Source organism: Triticum dicoccoides, chromosome 6B, assembly GCF_002162155.2.
Source record: "Triticum dicoccoides isolate Atlit2015 ecotype Zavitan chromosome 6B, WEW_v2.0, whole genome shotgun sequence".
NCBI lineage: Eukaryota > Viridiplantae > Streptophyta > Magnoliopsida > Poales > Poaceae > Triticum > Triticum dicoccoides.
Window position 1 is genome coordinate 641,855,816 of NC_041391.1, and position 15,540 is coordinate 641,871,355.

The following is a 15,540-nucleotide window of genomic DNA, read 5'->3' on the forward strand; positions in this document are numbered from 1 at the left end:
TACTCATAAGGAGAACCAATAAATTTAGCATAAACATGTCCATCACTAGCACGGCACAACACATATGGCGGGTTAAAGTCGCCGGCTTTGTTGGAGGAAATGGTTTTACCCTTTTTGACATCAACGTCCTTCACTTTTTCCTTCTTCTCCTTAGGAGCACCCTCTCCCTATTTCACAAAAGTTTGCTTGAGAGGAGGAGGACGTTTGGTCTTGTCGTTCTTCTTCTTATTCTTGAACTTGAGTGCAAACCCAATTCCCTTCTTGGCCACAACTTCCTTTCGATTGCTCAAAAGGTCGTTGAGGTTCTTCTCACCTTGAATGCAAGTCACAAGGCCTTTCTCATGTTGATCCCTCAACTTGGCATTCTCCTCCACAAGATGCACATGCTCACAACATGGGTTAGTAGCATATGCATTATCAATTAATACCATATGAGGGAAGGTGGCCTTTTCCTTGGTTAGCTTAACTTGGAGTTGAGCATGAGACTCCTTGAGGTTAGCGTGAGCACCCTTCAAGACCTTGTGGGCCTTGTCAAGTATCTCAAACTCCTCTTTGAGTCTAGCATGATCAACCCCAAGTTTAGCCTTCTCGGAAGTTAGCACACGAGACATGACAAGAGCATGATCAAGATCTTTCTTTAACTTAGCATGGTCATCGTTGTATGACTCCTCAAAAGTCAAACGATGCACACGCTCTTCCTCAAGAGCATTAGAGAGATCCGATATCTCATCGGCATAGTCACGACTATGACCTTCCATCTTAGAGATGGTTTCTTCGTGAGCCTCGATCATGTCATTGGCCTCACCAAGTTGTTCCAAGAGAGCAACAAAATGCTTCTTGGATTTGCCCTTGAGCTTACTCATAAAAGACTCAAATTCATTCACTTCCTCATTAGACCCATCATGTTCATCAATGCAATCCTCCAAGGAGGGATTAGTAATGATGGTGGTTTTGATGTTGGGGGTTACCTTGTTGGAAGCTTTAGCCATGAGGCACTTGGCGGTGATGTTCTCGTTGGGTGAATCAAAGAGAGACACCCGGGGAGTAGTAGCAATGGCAATGGATGCCATGGCCATCGCTTCTCCATTTTCATCATCATCGTCATCCTCATGGTATTCTTCTTGAACCACCAACCCACGAGTAGGAGTCTTCTTGGCGAAGTTGTTCTTGTTGGGGAAGGACTTGGCTTTGTCTTTTCGGATGAACTTGCCACCATTGTCTTCTCGCTTCTCGTAAGGACAATCCGCAATGAAATGGCTCACATTGCCACAGTTGAAGCAAGTTCTAACTCGTTGCTTGCCCTTGACGCCACTTGAGTTATTCTTGTTGAAATTGGGTCTTGTATTCTTCTTGCTCCAAAATTGTCTTGAAGCAAGGGCCATGTGCTCATGATAATCATATTTGGTGTCTTCGGGGTTGCTCTCCTCATCTTCCTCTTCTTCCACTTCTTCCACACTAACCTTGGCCTTCAAAGCAAGGTTGGGCTTCTTTGCCCTTTGGGAACGGCGCACCGCATTGTCAGCGGTCTTGTCAACAAACTCATCCAACACTTCACTCGAGGTCATGGAGTCAAAGTCCGGTCTTTGACGAATGACGGAGGACATGGCCTTGTTGTAGGGCATCATGGCCTTGAGGAACTTGCGCTTGATCCAATTGTCATCCATGTCCTTGCTCCCATGATCTCGTAGTGAGACTGAGGGAGTCCTGGACTAGGGGGTGTCCGGATAGCCGAACTATCATCAATGGCCGGACTCCAAGACTATGAAGATACAAGATTGAAGACTTCGTCCCGTGTTCGGATGGGACTTTCCTTGGCGTGGAAGGCAAGCTTGGCGATACGGATATGTAGATCTCCTACCATTGTAACCGACTCTATGTAACCCTAGCCCTCTCCGGTGTCTATATAAACCGGATGGTTTTAGTCCGTAGGACAGAACAACAATCATACCATAGGCTAGCTTCTAGGGTTTAGCCTCCTTGATCTTGTGGTAGATCTACTCTTGTAATACCCACATCATCAATATTAATCAAGAAGGACGTAGGGTTTTACCTCCATCAAAAGGGCCCGAACCTGGGTAAAACATCGTGTCCCTTGTCTCCTGTTACCATCCGCCTAGACGCACAGTTCGGGACCCCCTACCCGAGATCCGCCGGTTTTGACACCGACACATACTAATAAAGCAATCATCGGCCGGACTCCAAGACTATGAAGATACAAGATTGAAGACTCCATCCCGTGTCCGGATGGGACTTTCCTTGGCGTGGAAGGCAAGCTTGGCGATACATATATGTACATCTCCTACCATTGTAACCGACTCTATGTAACCCTATCCCTCTCCAGTGTCTATATAAACCGGATGGCTTTAGTCCGTAGGACACAACAACAATTACAACAATCATACCATAGGCTAGCTTCTAGGGTTTAGCCTCCTTGATCTCGTGGTAGATCTACTCTTGTAATACCCACATCATCAATATCAATCAAGCAGGACGTAGGGTTTTACCTCCATCAAGAGGGCCCGAACCTGGGTAAAACATCGTGTCCCTTGTCTCCTGTTACCATCCGCCTAGACGCACAATTCGGGACCCCCTACCCGAGATCCGCCGGTTTTGACACCGACATTGGTGCTTCCATTGAGAGTTCCTCTGTGTCGTCACTGATAGGCTCGATGGCTCCTTCGATCATCAACAACCACGCGGTCCAGGGTGAGACTTTTCTCCCCGGACAGATCTTCGTATTCGGCGGCTTTGCACTGCGGGCCAATTCGTTTGGCCATTTGGAGCAGATCGGGAGCTACGCCCCTGGCAGTCAGGTCAGATTTGGAAGTCTGAACTTCACGGCTGACATCCACGGAGACTTGATCTTCGATGGATTCGAGCCACAGCCGAGCACACCGCACTGTCACGATGGGCATGATTTAGCTCTGCTGCCGGACAGTGCCCTGGAGGCCGCACACGAGTCCGCTCTGACCCTCAATTCGGAGCCGGCTGTGCAGATCAAGGACGGGTAGTTAGGCACCACCTCGGGGGCTGCAACCTCTACGGCGATAGAGCCGAATACTGACCTTGTCCCTTGTGAAGCTCGTGACTCCGAGGTGCCGGACTCCTTGCCGGACTCCGAACCTCCTACGCCCCCTCCAATCGATTCCGATCGGGCGCCGATCATGGAGTTCACCAGTGCGGACATCTTTCAGCACTCACCTTTCGGCGACATCCTAAGTTCGCTAAAGTATCTCTCATTATCAGGAGAGCCCTGGCCGGACTGCGGTCAGGACGGTTGGGATGTGTACGACGAAGAAATTCAAGGCCCACCCACCACCCACTTAGTAGCCACTGTCGACGATCTAACCGACATGCTAGACTTCGACTCCGAAGACATCGACGGTATGGACGACGATGCCGGAGACGACCAAGAACCAGCGCCTACTGGGCACTGGAAAGCCACCTCGTCATATGACATATACATGGTGGATATCCCAAAGGATGGGAATGGCGAGGGAACAACGGAGGAAGACCCCTCCAAGAAACAGCCCAAGCGCCGGCGTCAGCGGCGCTGCTCTAAATCCCGCCACAGCAAGAATGGAGATTCCGGCACTGAAGATAATAATAGCCCAGACAGTGCCGAATACAACCCCCTCCAGCAAGATTCAGCACAGGAGGACGGAGAAGCCAGCCCACATGAGAGAGCGGCAGACGAAGAGGTAGAGGATGATAATTACATGCCTCCCTCCGAAGACGAGGCAAGCCTCGATGACGACGAATTTGTCGTGCCTGAGGATCCCGTCGAACAAGAGCGTTTTAAACGCAGGCTTATGGCCACGGCAAACAGCCTCAAGAAAAAGCAGCAACATCTTAGAGCTGATCAAGATCTGCTAGCCGACAGATGGGCTGAAGTCCTTGGGGCCGAAGAGCATGAGCTCGAACGCCCCTCCAAAAGCTACCCCAAACGTAAGTAGCTCCCCCGATTAGAGGAGGAGGCATATAAACCTGCATCACCAGCGCACAATACGGCTGACCGACCACCTCGTGGCCGCGACAGAGAGGCCTCTAGGCCCTCCACTAGAACCGTACCCCGGCATCGCTCGAAAAGCACAAGGCCACAGGGGAACGCTCCGGACTTGCGAGATATATTGGAGGATAAGGCAAGACAATCAAGATCGATCTACGGATCACGTGGGCGCCCCATGATACATGACGACAACCGTCGCGCCGGACACAGCAAGTCCGGCCGGGCCGAACACAGTAGACAAAGCTCGCTTGAGCTCCGTCGTGATATAGCCCAATACAGAGGCGCCGCACACCCACTATGCTTCACAGATGAAGTAATGGATCATCAAATCCCCGAAGGGTTTAAACCCGTGAATATTGAATCCTATGATGGCACAACAAACCCCGCGGTCTGGATCGAAGACTATCTCCTTCATATCCACATGGCCCGCGGTGACGATCTTCACGCCATCAAATACCTCCCACTCAAGCTTAAAGGACCAGCTCGGCATTGGCTTAACAACTTGCCAGCAGAATCAATTGGGTGTTGGGAGGACCTGGAAGCCGCATTCCTTGATAACTTCCAGGGCACGTATGTGCGACCACCAGACGCTGACGACCTAAGCCACATAATTCAGCAGCCAGACGAATCGGCCAGACAATTCTGGACACGGTTCTTAACTAAGAAAAATCAAATCGTTGACTGTCTGGATGCGGAGGCCCTCGCGGCCTTCAAACGTAACATCCGCGACGAGTGGCTTGCCCGGCACCTGGGACAGGAAAAGCCGAAATCCATGGCAGCCCTCACATCACTCATGACCTGCTTCTGCGCGGGAGAGGACAGCTGGCTAGCCCGCAGCAACAACCTCAGCAAAAATTCTGGCAGTCCGGATACCAAGGACAGCAACGGCAGGTCGCGTCGCAACAAGAACAAACGCCGCATTAACGGCAACAATAATGAGGATACGACAGTCAATGCCGGATTCAGAGGCTCCAAACCCGGTCAGCGGAAAAATCCATTCAAAAGAACTACTCCGGGTCCATCCAATTTGGACCGAATACACGATCGCTCGTGCCAAATACACGGCACCCTCGAAAAGCCAGCCAACCACACCAACAGGGACTGTTGGGTATTCAAGCAGGCAGGCAAGCTAATTGCCGAAAACAATGGCAAGGGGCTGCATAGCGATGACGAAGAAGAGACCCGACCGACGAACAATAGAGGACAAAAGGGGTTCTCCCCACAAGTGCGGACGGTGAACATGATATATGCAACCCACATACCCAAGAGGGAGCGGAAGCGTGCACTCAGGGACGTATACGCGATAGAGCCAGTCGCCCCGAAGTTCAACCCATGGTCCTCCTGCCCGATCACTTTTGATCGAAGGGACCACCCCACCATCATCCGCCACGGCGGATTCGCCGCATTGGTTTTAGACCCAATCGTCGATGGATTTCACCTCACCAGAGTCCAGATGGACGGCGGCAGCAGCCTTAACCTGCTTTATCAGGACACAGTGCGCAAGATGGGCATAGACCCCTCAAGGATTAAACCCACAAAGATGACCTTCAAAGGCGTCATACCAGGTGTAGAGGCCAATTGTACAGGCTCAGTTACACTAGAAGTGGTCTCCGGATCCCAGGATAACTTCCGAAGTGTCACATCCCTAGTTCTGACAATGCCTAGTGCATGCATTAGAGTGTTACATCATGTTTAAATTTCATTTAAACCTGAGATGGGGATTGACTAAGCCCTAACACCAAATGAATTCAACTAGGGTCAAAATAAAACCTTTTTCATTGAACTCAAAATGTCCTCTAAAAATGTTCAACATTTCTGGTTTGAGGTGGAAGCATCAACCAAAAATGGTTTATATTTTTGCAGGGCATATTTGGTCACTGAATTAAACCATATTGTATTTGACTTTGGGCATTTAAATACTATAAATAATTTAAATGTTCAAATAAATGTTGGAAAATTGTTAGGGGTCACTGAAATAATTCAGAAAACACCCATAACTGTTTCCAGGATTTTATAAAATGATTTGATATTTTAAATCAAATCAAAAACAAATTGCAGAAAATAGAAAAGATAAAACAGAACAGAATTATAAAAGAGAGAGAGAAAGACCCGTACCTGGGCCACTTACCTGTAGCCGGCCCAGCTCCCCCACCTGGCGGCCCAGCCCACCTCCTCCCCCTTGTCATCTTCCTCCCCTCGCACCGAAGCAGCTCGGTGGCGAGCGCCGATGCCGCCTCGGCCACCTCCTGCTTCCACCGAGGCGTTCCCGAGCCTCCCCCTCACGCCACGCACTTCCCCTCGCCCCCTGCACCTCCCCTCTCTTCCCCTGGACCCCGTTCCCTCCTCTGCTTTCCTCCCTGCACGCGCCCGAGCGGAGCTCGTCGTCGCCGACGCCGTTCGCCGTAGCCACCGTGCTCCTCACTGCCACCCGAAGTACCCAGGAGATCCGCCTCGACCACCTCTTCCTCCTCGCCGAGAAGCGCACCGCGGGAGCCCCTGCAACGTCGCCACCGCCGTCTTCTTCAACCTCGGGACCGCCGGCCATCTTCGTCAAATTCGTCGGCTCCGGTGCCTCCCCGAGCTCCCCGAGGCCACCGTCGCAACCCCTGTGAGCTACTCTTCCATTCCCCCTCCTCCTCGCGCTCGTTCCCGTACCCTAGCCGCCTTTTCACTGGAGCCGATTGCTCCTCGCCGCCAGCCATGGCGTGGCCGAGGCCACAGCCACCGCAGCTCGCTCCTGAGCCCACCCGCGTGCTCACCGCAACCTCAGGAACCCAAAGCACTTAACCATTCGTCCTCCCGTGCACTGCAGCGCCGATCCCGCGAAACCCCGAGCTCCGGCCGCCGCCTCGGCCTCCATTCCGGCGAACCCCGGCCACCCCCACACCTCCCGTTGGTCCCCCTAGATGCGCACGGGCGCGGGCTACCTCCTGGTGCCCTTGGCGCGTCGATCCGATGCCCCTAGCGCAAGTCCGGCGTTCCCCCGCCGTGCGGAATGGTCGCCGCCGGCGAAACTCCGGCGACTGCCGATGTGGCACGCCTAATTAGCACTAATGACCACACTAAACACCCCCACAGCCACTGACAGTGGGCCCCACCCCTGGTCAAACCCCAGTCAGCGCTGGGTTTGACCGGGATTAGCTCCTGTGTCACTGACGTGTGGACCCCACACGTCAGGTTTGACCTGGACGGCGCCCGTTGACCTGCTGACGTCATGCCAACGTCATGCTGACGCAATATTCATTTTCTGGAATTTAGTTTATTTTATTATATTCAGGAAATTCCAGAAAATGCCTAAAACTTCTAAAATTCATAGAAATTCAACCGTAACTCCAAATTAAATAAATTATATATGAAAAATTATCAGAAAAATTCAAGGAATCCATCGGTACCATTTTCATGCATGTTTGAACAATGTTTGTCCTCTGTTTTGGACAAAACCAATAAATGGCATTTGAATAATCACATATGGAGTTTGAATTTGAATTTTATATTCAAACCAACTTCATTTAATCTGTTGCTAGTTGCATTAGCTCAAAACACATTCATATTGCCATGTCATGAGCATGCATCATATTGTGCATTGCATTGATTGTGTTCCTTTCTGTGTTGCCGGTATTTGTCCCCTCTCGATAGACGTGATACCGATGATGTGATCGTTGACACTGATGAAGACTCAATGTTATCTTCAGAAGTGCCAGGCAAGCAAAACCCCCTTGTTCATTCTGATACAATCCTACTCTCTCGCTCCTGCTCTCTTTTACTGCATTAGGACAACAACGACATATTTGTTACTTGCTGCGGTAGCTGAACCCCTTTATCCTTTGCATGACCTGTCATTGCCACAGTAAATAGATGAAACCCACTAGCATGAGTAGGAGTTGTTTGAGCCCTGATGTGCCTACTCATTCATGCTTGTTTGTCATGCCTGCTACTGCTTAGAGTTGAGTCAGGTCTGATTCATCGGGGATGAAATAGAGGCATGTGAACCTGTCCTACTGTGTGTGAGCTAAGTGTGTGAACACGATTTGGTAAAAGGTGTCGGTGAGAGGCCATGTAGGAGTACATGGTGGGTTGTCTCATTGAAGCCGTCCTCAGGAACTGAGTTCTGTGTTTGTGATCCATGATTTAGCTACTACCATACATTGGGCCCTGAAATATGACCCCGCTCGACTTCTTATTCACCCTTGTCCTCTGTCCAGGAGTTGCAAGTAGTTTCTGGTGTTTGTAGTATGCTGGAGGCCGTGGACAGCGCTGACCGTAGGGGTGGGCTGTGATGCGGTAGGCATGTGGCCGGGTATACCGGGCGCCCGTTTGGTGTCACGGAACCCTGTTCACATCGTTTGGGGCTGTGAGCGAAACTCCGGCCGGATCTCCTCATGGATGGAACCCGAATAGGCGATAAACCTGGACTAGAGACTTGAGTGTTTAGGTAGGTCGTGGTCTACACCCACGTCGGCTTTTGCTTGAAGTCTGCCGAGCACATGTCGTGTGCAGACGCTAAGTGGTGGAAACATGTATGAAGAAGTACACCCCTGCAGGGTTAACATCATCTATTCGAATAGCCGTGTCCGCGGAAAAGGACTTCTGGGTTGCTTATATCAGTTCATAGACAAGTGAAAGTGGATACTCTAAAATACGCAAGATAAGCGTGAGTGCTATGGATGGCGTTCTCGTAGGTAGACGGGAGCGGATCCATAGTGGTGTATTGATATGGTGAATATGTGGACTCGTGTGCGCCACCTCAAAAGAGTTACTTGCAGTCGTAGTTTAGGATAGCCACCGAGTCAAAGCTGGCTTGCTGCAGTTAAACCCCACCATCCCCTTTGTTGATAATGATGCATATGTAGTTAGTTCTGATGTAAGTCTTGCTGGGTACATTTGTACTCACGTTTTCCTATTTTATGTTTTTGCAGAGAGACTTCAGTCTCACTAGTAGTTCCACGTGGACTTCGATGTTTAGCTTGTTACCTCAGCTACGATCTTGTGCCCCGGCAGGATCTGGTAGATAGTCAGGCTTCTCAGCCTTTTTCAGTTATAGATGTCTGTACCCAGACATGATAGCTTCCGCTTGTGCTTTGACTTGTATGCTCTGATTGTTGGGTCATGAGACCCATGTTTGTAATATCTCGCTCCTCGGAGCCTATTGAATAAAATACTTGAGTCGTAGAGTCATGTTGTGATGCCATGTTGTATTTGCACATATCGAGCATATTGTGTGTATGTTATTGAAATGCTTGGTATGTGTGGGATCTGACCATCTAGTTGTTTATCTTTAGTAGCCTCTCTTACGGGGAAATGTCTCCTAGTGTTTCCACCGAGCCATGGTAGTTGCTACTGCTCCGGAACACTTAGGCTGGCCGGCATGTGTCCTTCTTCGTTCCTGTGTCTGTCCCTTCGGGGAAATGTCACGCGATGAATACCGGAGTCCTGTTAGCCCGCTACAGCCCGGTTCACCGGAGTCCTGCTAGCCCAGTGCTACAGCCTGGATTCACTCGCTGATGACCGACACGTTCGATGCTGGGTCATGGATGCCTGTCCCTGTAAGTCTGTGCCACTTTGGGTTTACGACTAGCCATGTCAGCCCGGGCTCCTTATCATATGGATGCTAGCGACACTGTCATATACGTGTGCCAAAAGGCGCAAACGGTCCCGGGCAAAGGTAAGGCGACACCCGTGGGAATACCGTGCGTGAGGCCGCAAAGTGATATGAGGTGTTACATGCTAGATCGATGTGGCATTGAGTCGGGGTCCTGACAGCGCTGGTATCAGAGCTTGACTGCCTGTAGGATTACCAAGCCAAACTGGTCGATGTTGAGTCTAGAAATTCTTTAGTTATATGTAGGGGAATTGATTGTGGGATGGAACGTAAGGCTCTTTTTACTTCTTATACCTTATGCCTTCTGATCTGAGTCATCTTATCTTTCCTGCGGGGATTAAGAACTAGGCTATCTCTTCTTTCTATTAGGATCACGTGTTACTAAGCAGTGGACTTATAAGATTGTTGGATTTAAGTCTCAGTTCAGTTCCTACTACTTCCGTATGTTAATTGTTGATCTCGAAACCTTGATATTGTGCTTCTGAGTGGTTATGCCACCATTTTTGTGAATGTCTCAAATCCTTTCTGAGCATTTACAGCCGTTATGCTGTCCGAGTCATCCCAGGTTTCTAAATAGCTTGAAGCAATTTGCAAATTCTTTCCTCCCGTTTCGATGTTCCCATGGGCCAGATTAACCACACTAATCAGTGAGTTGAGGTACTCCATTGCCTTGACATATATGTTGGAGCTGGTATTATGACCCTAGGTGTCTTAGGGGGTCACCTAGTAATCTAGCAACGTTTTGTGTTCCCAGTGTGAAGATTCTGGCCTTTATTATCGAAAGCATCCTGTGATGCCATTTAGTTAGTAGGCATTCTATTCCTGGGTTCTGAACCCGAGATTCACTCTACCTACTTCATGTTGATAGTAATTGCTAGTGCCTTTAGGATATTAGTAACCTTTGCGATAGTCCTTGAAGTCCGTGGTATCTTCTTCTTCCAAATACCATGAACTACTTATGGCAGAAGTTCCTCGTTGAACTGAAATATCACAACAGTATTATTTTTGATGAGTTCTCCATTATATATTGTGGCTCTGCCAGTTCTACCTTTCCGCATGGGTTATCCGGAAGAAATATGTTGAACTTGGTTCGACATACTAATCTATGCATCCACAACTCAGAAAATTATATGTTCTTTGAGTTGTTCTCTTTAGTTGCATTCTGACCCTCGTCTATCAATTGATAGTCAAGATTATGTGTGCATTCGTGATATCGATGCCTATTACTCCTGTGGTCCGTCAAGCCATTCTATCGCAGAATGACTAGGAGAAACAAACTCCAGTACCTCTTCCATATCCAGGATTGGGTCAAAGAAGTTGTGCTCCGCAGATCAAATTGCTAATCCAGCTTTTGTTCTGTTCTACCTTGGAGTATTACCATCTTTATATCGGGATTGTTATAGGAATTGCACACCATCCTATGAACTCTTGGTACAGTGATACTTCTCACTATCATTAGTCATTCCTCGGCCCTCGTGTTGATGCAACCGGAATACCGACAAATGAATTGTGATGTGTGAATTCAATACTCCTAGCAACCTTGTTGCTTGGTAGTTAAAGGATAATAATTTCATTCTTAGCGTGTTGGTTTTTGAATCATCCTTCTAAGATTGATCGTGCTACCTTGTCCATCTTCCTGGTGCACACTTCGATTGATGAGTTAGGATTTTGTCAAGTCCTCACTCATTTGATCATATCGTCTCGCCCTCAAAGGCGAGATTGTTCTCGAGCTTAGTAACCTATCGGTGGTTCGTGATTTTCCGAATATCTTCTCGAAAGTATCACCAGGCTGTCACCTGACTGTTATGTTGAGCTCGTGATCAAGTTGGTTTCTTGTGAACCACTTTCTCTCCAAGAATCGGTGTTAGATATCCCTGAGCTAGTTGGTTAAGCTAAACGACAACTTGGAGGGTTGGAAGATAAACGCTTGCCTGACTTAGTTCGTTCCAAAGGGATATTCTTGTGTAGTGTGTGTTGAAGAAAGATGATATCTTCATCGATTGGTCCCTGTGATCAGTTGCTGGACCTATCGTCTTATCAATCCTTTGATTTGAGTATGGGCTATCATCCAATCAGACCAGAACCAACGATATTCGTAATGTTGTCTTACTCGTGGTTGATCCCTCGAGCATACACCATTATATCTTTTGGGTCTGACCAATGCTATCACTTGTTCTCTTAACTATGGAATTCCTTTTAAAAGGAAACCCAGATGAATTGTTGTTGAGCCCATTAACAACATCCTTATCTCCTCCATGATTTTGTTGAACATTAAGTTAGTGTTGGAAACTTTTGAAAGCATTTTCTTCATGCTAGCTCATGAAGTATTTGTTGATGAAAGGAGTGACTTCCTTTTATACACGTGCATTTGGTGAAAGTTGCCGCCGTGAATTTGAGAAAGTTAGTTTTGCTTCCTCTGGAATCATCCCAAGTCAGTCATGCACACGTGCGAAGTATTCTGTAGTCTGGAGGCTTGCAACCTTCATTCTATATGTGTCCCTAGCACACTAAGCCACTGATTGATTTGTTCAAGGAGAAGAAGTTCCTTCTTAAGAGTATACCTTATGCAAGGATTTTGATACCCTCGTTGATGGTTCCCCACCTGAACTCGGTAGTGTTTTATTATAAGACTACTACATGGCCATGCTTGTCTAGGACAGCGTGTTCACATGTTTGTAGCAGAACCAGCTCATGTTTTGGAGCTTGCTATCGTAGTTCATTTCCTGAGAATCTCGCAACGTCATCTCGTCGATTTGTGTTGCAAACTTCCGTTTTTCTTCCTAGACTCGATGAGTCTGGAATATCCTGACACCAACCAGATCTGAATCTCAGGCAGATATGATGGCTGGAATATTTCCCAAGAATTATAATATTGGTCGCGCGATAACCGGTAAAGTGGATGTCGTGGCCAACACACCCAGCCGGAAGACCTGTTATTATAATATCTTGATTGGAGAAGTTGGCCACCTCCCCATAGGGATTTCGTAGGATTTACTCCCTAGTTACCCCTATGGATTTCTGTGTTCCGAAGTCCGACCTTTTACTTGATGTTCTAGTTATCAAACCGTATCTATGAATGGGATACACTAGCACATCAAGGAGAACATTAGAAGCGGAGTGCTAAATGTCTCTCGGTCGATCATCCAGATTTTTATTTCCTTGGCCTCGCTAAGGTGAAATCTGAGAAGGTGTTATCTTCCTTTGCATCTGCATCTTCCATCACCATTCATCATGGTAGTAAGTTGTGTTTACCGGACCCTTGGCACGGATGTTGGTAAAACCTTGATGAATGTGGAAATGCTCAAGTTCTTGAGAGCACGCACAAGCGCTACGTGTTATCACCGGCACTAACTGGGTTTGCTCTCAGTTTCCTCGATTATGCTATGACCTTTTCAAATGGTGAATTCACTCTCTATTATTGGGTTCTTCCCCAGTTACTAGAATCATTCCCAGCATTTGCATTTTGTTCCCAGCTTGCACCGCCAATGTGTCATTCTACCATGGGTCTCTTCCATCTCCGGTGATAAGCAAAATTCATCCATTACGTTGTCTTCAACAAGGTAATCCACATCATCCAAGTCCGAGTATGCCATTCTACCGACCCCCGCCAATCGATTGCTGTGATTTGCCTTAGGCTGATATAGAGAGTCTCAATGATCTCTGAATCAAAGGTAATTCTTTTTGCCACTTAAGCTAATAATCTACGAATCACCCTCCTCCAGGATGTTTCGTCGTGGTTTCATAGCAATCCAACTCCTCGCTACGTTGACAATCGTTTACCACCTTCTTAAGTGTGGAATTATTGTCTACCTAGTGAACCTCGTCACTTGCTCCACTCCATCCCTCTAGAGGTATGCTTCGTCTCTCAGCCCGAGAGATGATCCTATGTCTTATTCCGTGAGTTGTTCGATCTTCGAGAAGATCGACCCTTCTAGAGTCTCCTTCTTCTCTCCAGGTCATGTTAGCAGGATTTCTCAGAGCAAGACTTCAAGATAATAATGGTGAATGAATCAACGTTCAACTGAAGTGCACCCTGGATCGCGAAGATTATACTAGTTGCGTTTACCTTTCACCTTACCCTACGCTTGAATCTCGAGACGAGATTCTTGTTTAGTGGGGGTGAGTTGTCACATCCCTAGTTCTGACAATGCCTAGTGCATGCATTAGAGTGTTACATCATGTTTAAATTTCATTTAAACCTGAGATGGGGATTGACTAAGCCCTAACACCAAATGAATTCAACTAGGGTCAAAATAAAACCTTTTTCATTGAACTCAAAATGTCCTCTAAAAATGTTCAACATTTCTGGTTTGAGGTGGAAGCATCAACCAAAAATGGTTTATATTTTTGCAGGGCATATTTGGTCACTGAATTAAACCATATTGTATTTGACTTTGGGCATTTAAATACTATAAATAATTTAAATGTTCAAATAAATGTTGGAAAATTGTTAGGGGTCACTGAAATAATTCAGAAAACACCCATAACTGTTTCCAGGATTTTATAAAATGATTTGATATTTTAAATCAAATCAAAAACAAATTGCAGAAAATAGAAAAGATAAAACAGAACAGAATTATAAAAGAGAGAGAGAAAGACCCGTACCTGGGCCACTTACCTGTAGCCGGCCCAGCTCCCCCACCTGGCGGCCCAGCCCACCTCCTCCCCCTTGTCATCTTCCTCCCCTCGCACCGAAGCAGCTCGGTGGCGAGCGCCGATGCCGCCTCGGCCACCTCCTGCTTCCACCGAGGCGTTCCCGAGCCTCCCCCTCACGCCACGCACTTCCCCTCGCCCCCTGCACCTCCCCTCTCTTCCCCTGGACCCCGTTCCCTCCTCTGCTTTCCTCCCTGCACGCGCCCGAGCGGAGCTCGTCGTCGCCGACGCCGTTCGCCGTAGCCACCGTGCTCCTCACTGCCACCCGAAGTACCCAGGAGATCCGCCTCGACCACCTCTTCCTCCTCGCCGAGAAGCGCACCGCGGGAGCCCCTGCAACGTCGCCACCGCCGTCTTCTTCAACCTCGGGACCGCCGGCCATCTTCGTCAAATTCGTCGGCTCCGGTGCCTCCCCGAGCTCCCCGAGGCCACCGTCGCAACCCCTGTGAGCTACTCTTCCATTCCCCCTCCTCCTCGCGCTCGTTCCCGTACCCTAGCCGCCTTTTCACCGGAGCCGATTGCTCCTCGCCGCCGGCCATGGCGTGGCCGAGGCCACAACCACCGCAGCTCGCTCCTGAGCCCACCCGCGTGCTCACCGCAACCTCAGGAACCCAAAGCACTTAACCATTCGTCCTCCCGTGCACTGCAGCGCCGATCCCGCGAAACCCCGAGCTCCGGCCGCCGCCTCGGGCTCCATTCCGGCGAACCCCGGCCACCCCCACACCTCCTGTTGGTCCCCCTAGATGCGCACGGGCGCGGGCTGCCTCCTGGTGCCCTTGGCGCGTCGATCCGATGCCCCTAGCGCAAGTCCGGCGTTCCCCCGCCGTGCGGAATGGTCGCCGCCGGCGAAACTCCGGCGACTGCCGATGTGGCACGCCTAATTAGCACTAATGACCACACTAAACACCCCCACAGCCACTGACAGTGGGCCCCACCCCTGGTCAAACCCCAGTCAGCGCTGGGTTTGACCGGGATTAGCTCCTGTGTCACTGACGTGTGGACCCCACACGTCAGGTTTGACCTGGACGGCGCCCGTTGACCTGCTGACGTCATGCCAACGTCATGCTGACGCAATATTCATTTTCTGGAATTTAGTTTATTTTATTATATTCAGGAAATTCCAGAAAATGCCTAAAACTTCTAAAATTCATAGAAATTCAACCGTAACTCCAAATTAAATAAATTATATATGAAAAATTATCAGAAAAATTCAAGGAATCCATCCGTACCATTTTCATGCATGTTTGAACAATGTTTGTCCTCTGTTTTGGACAAAACC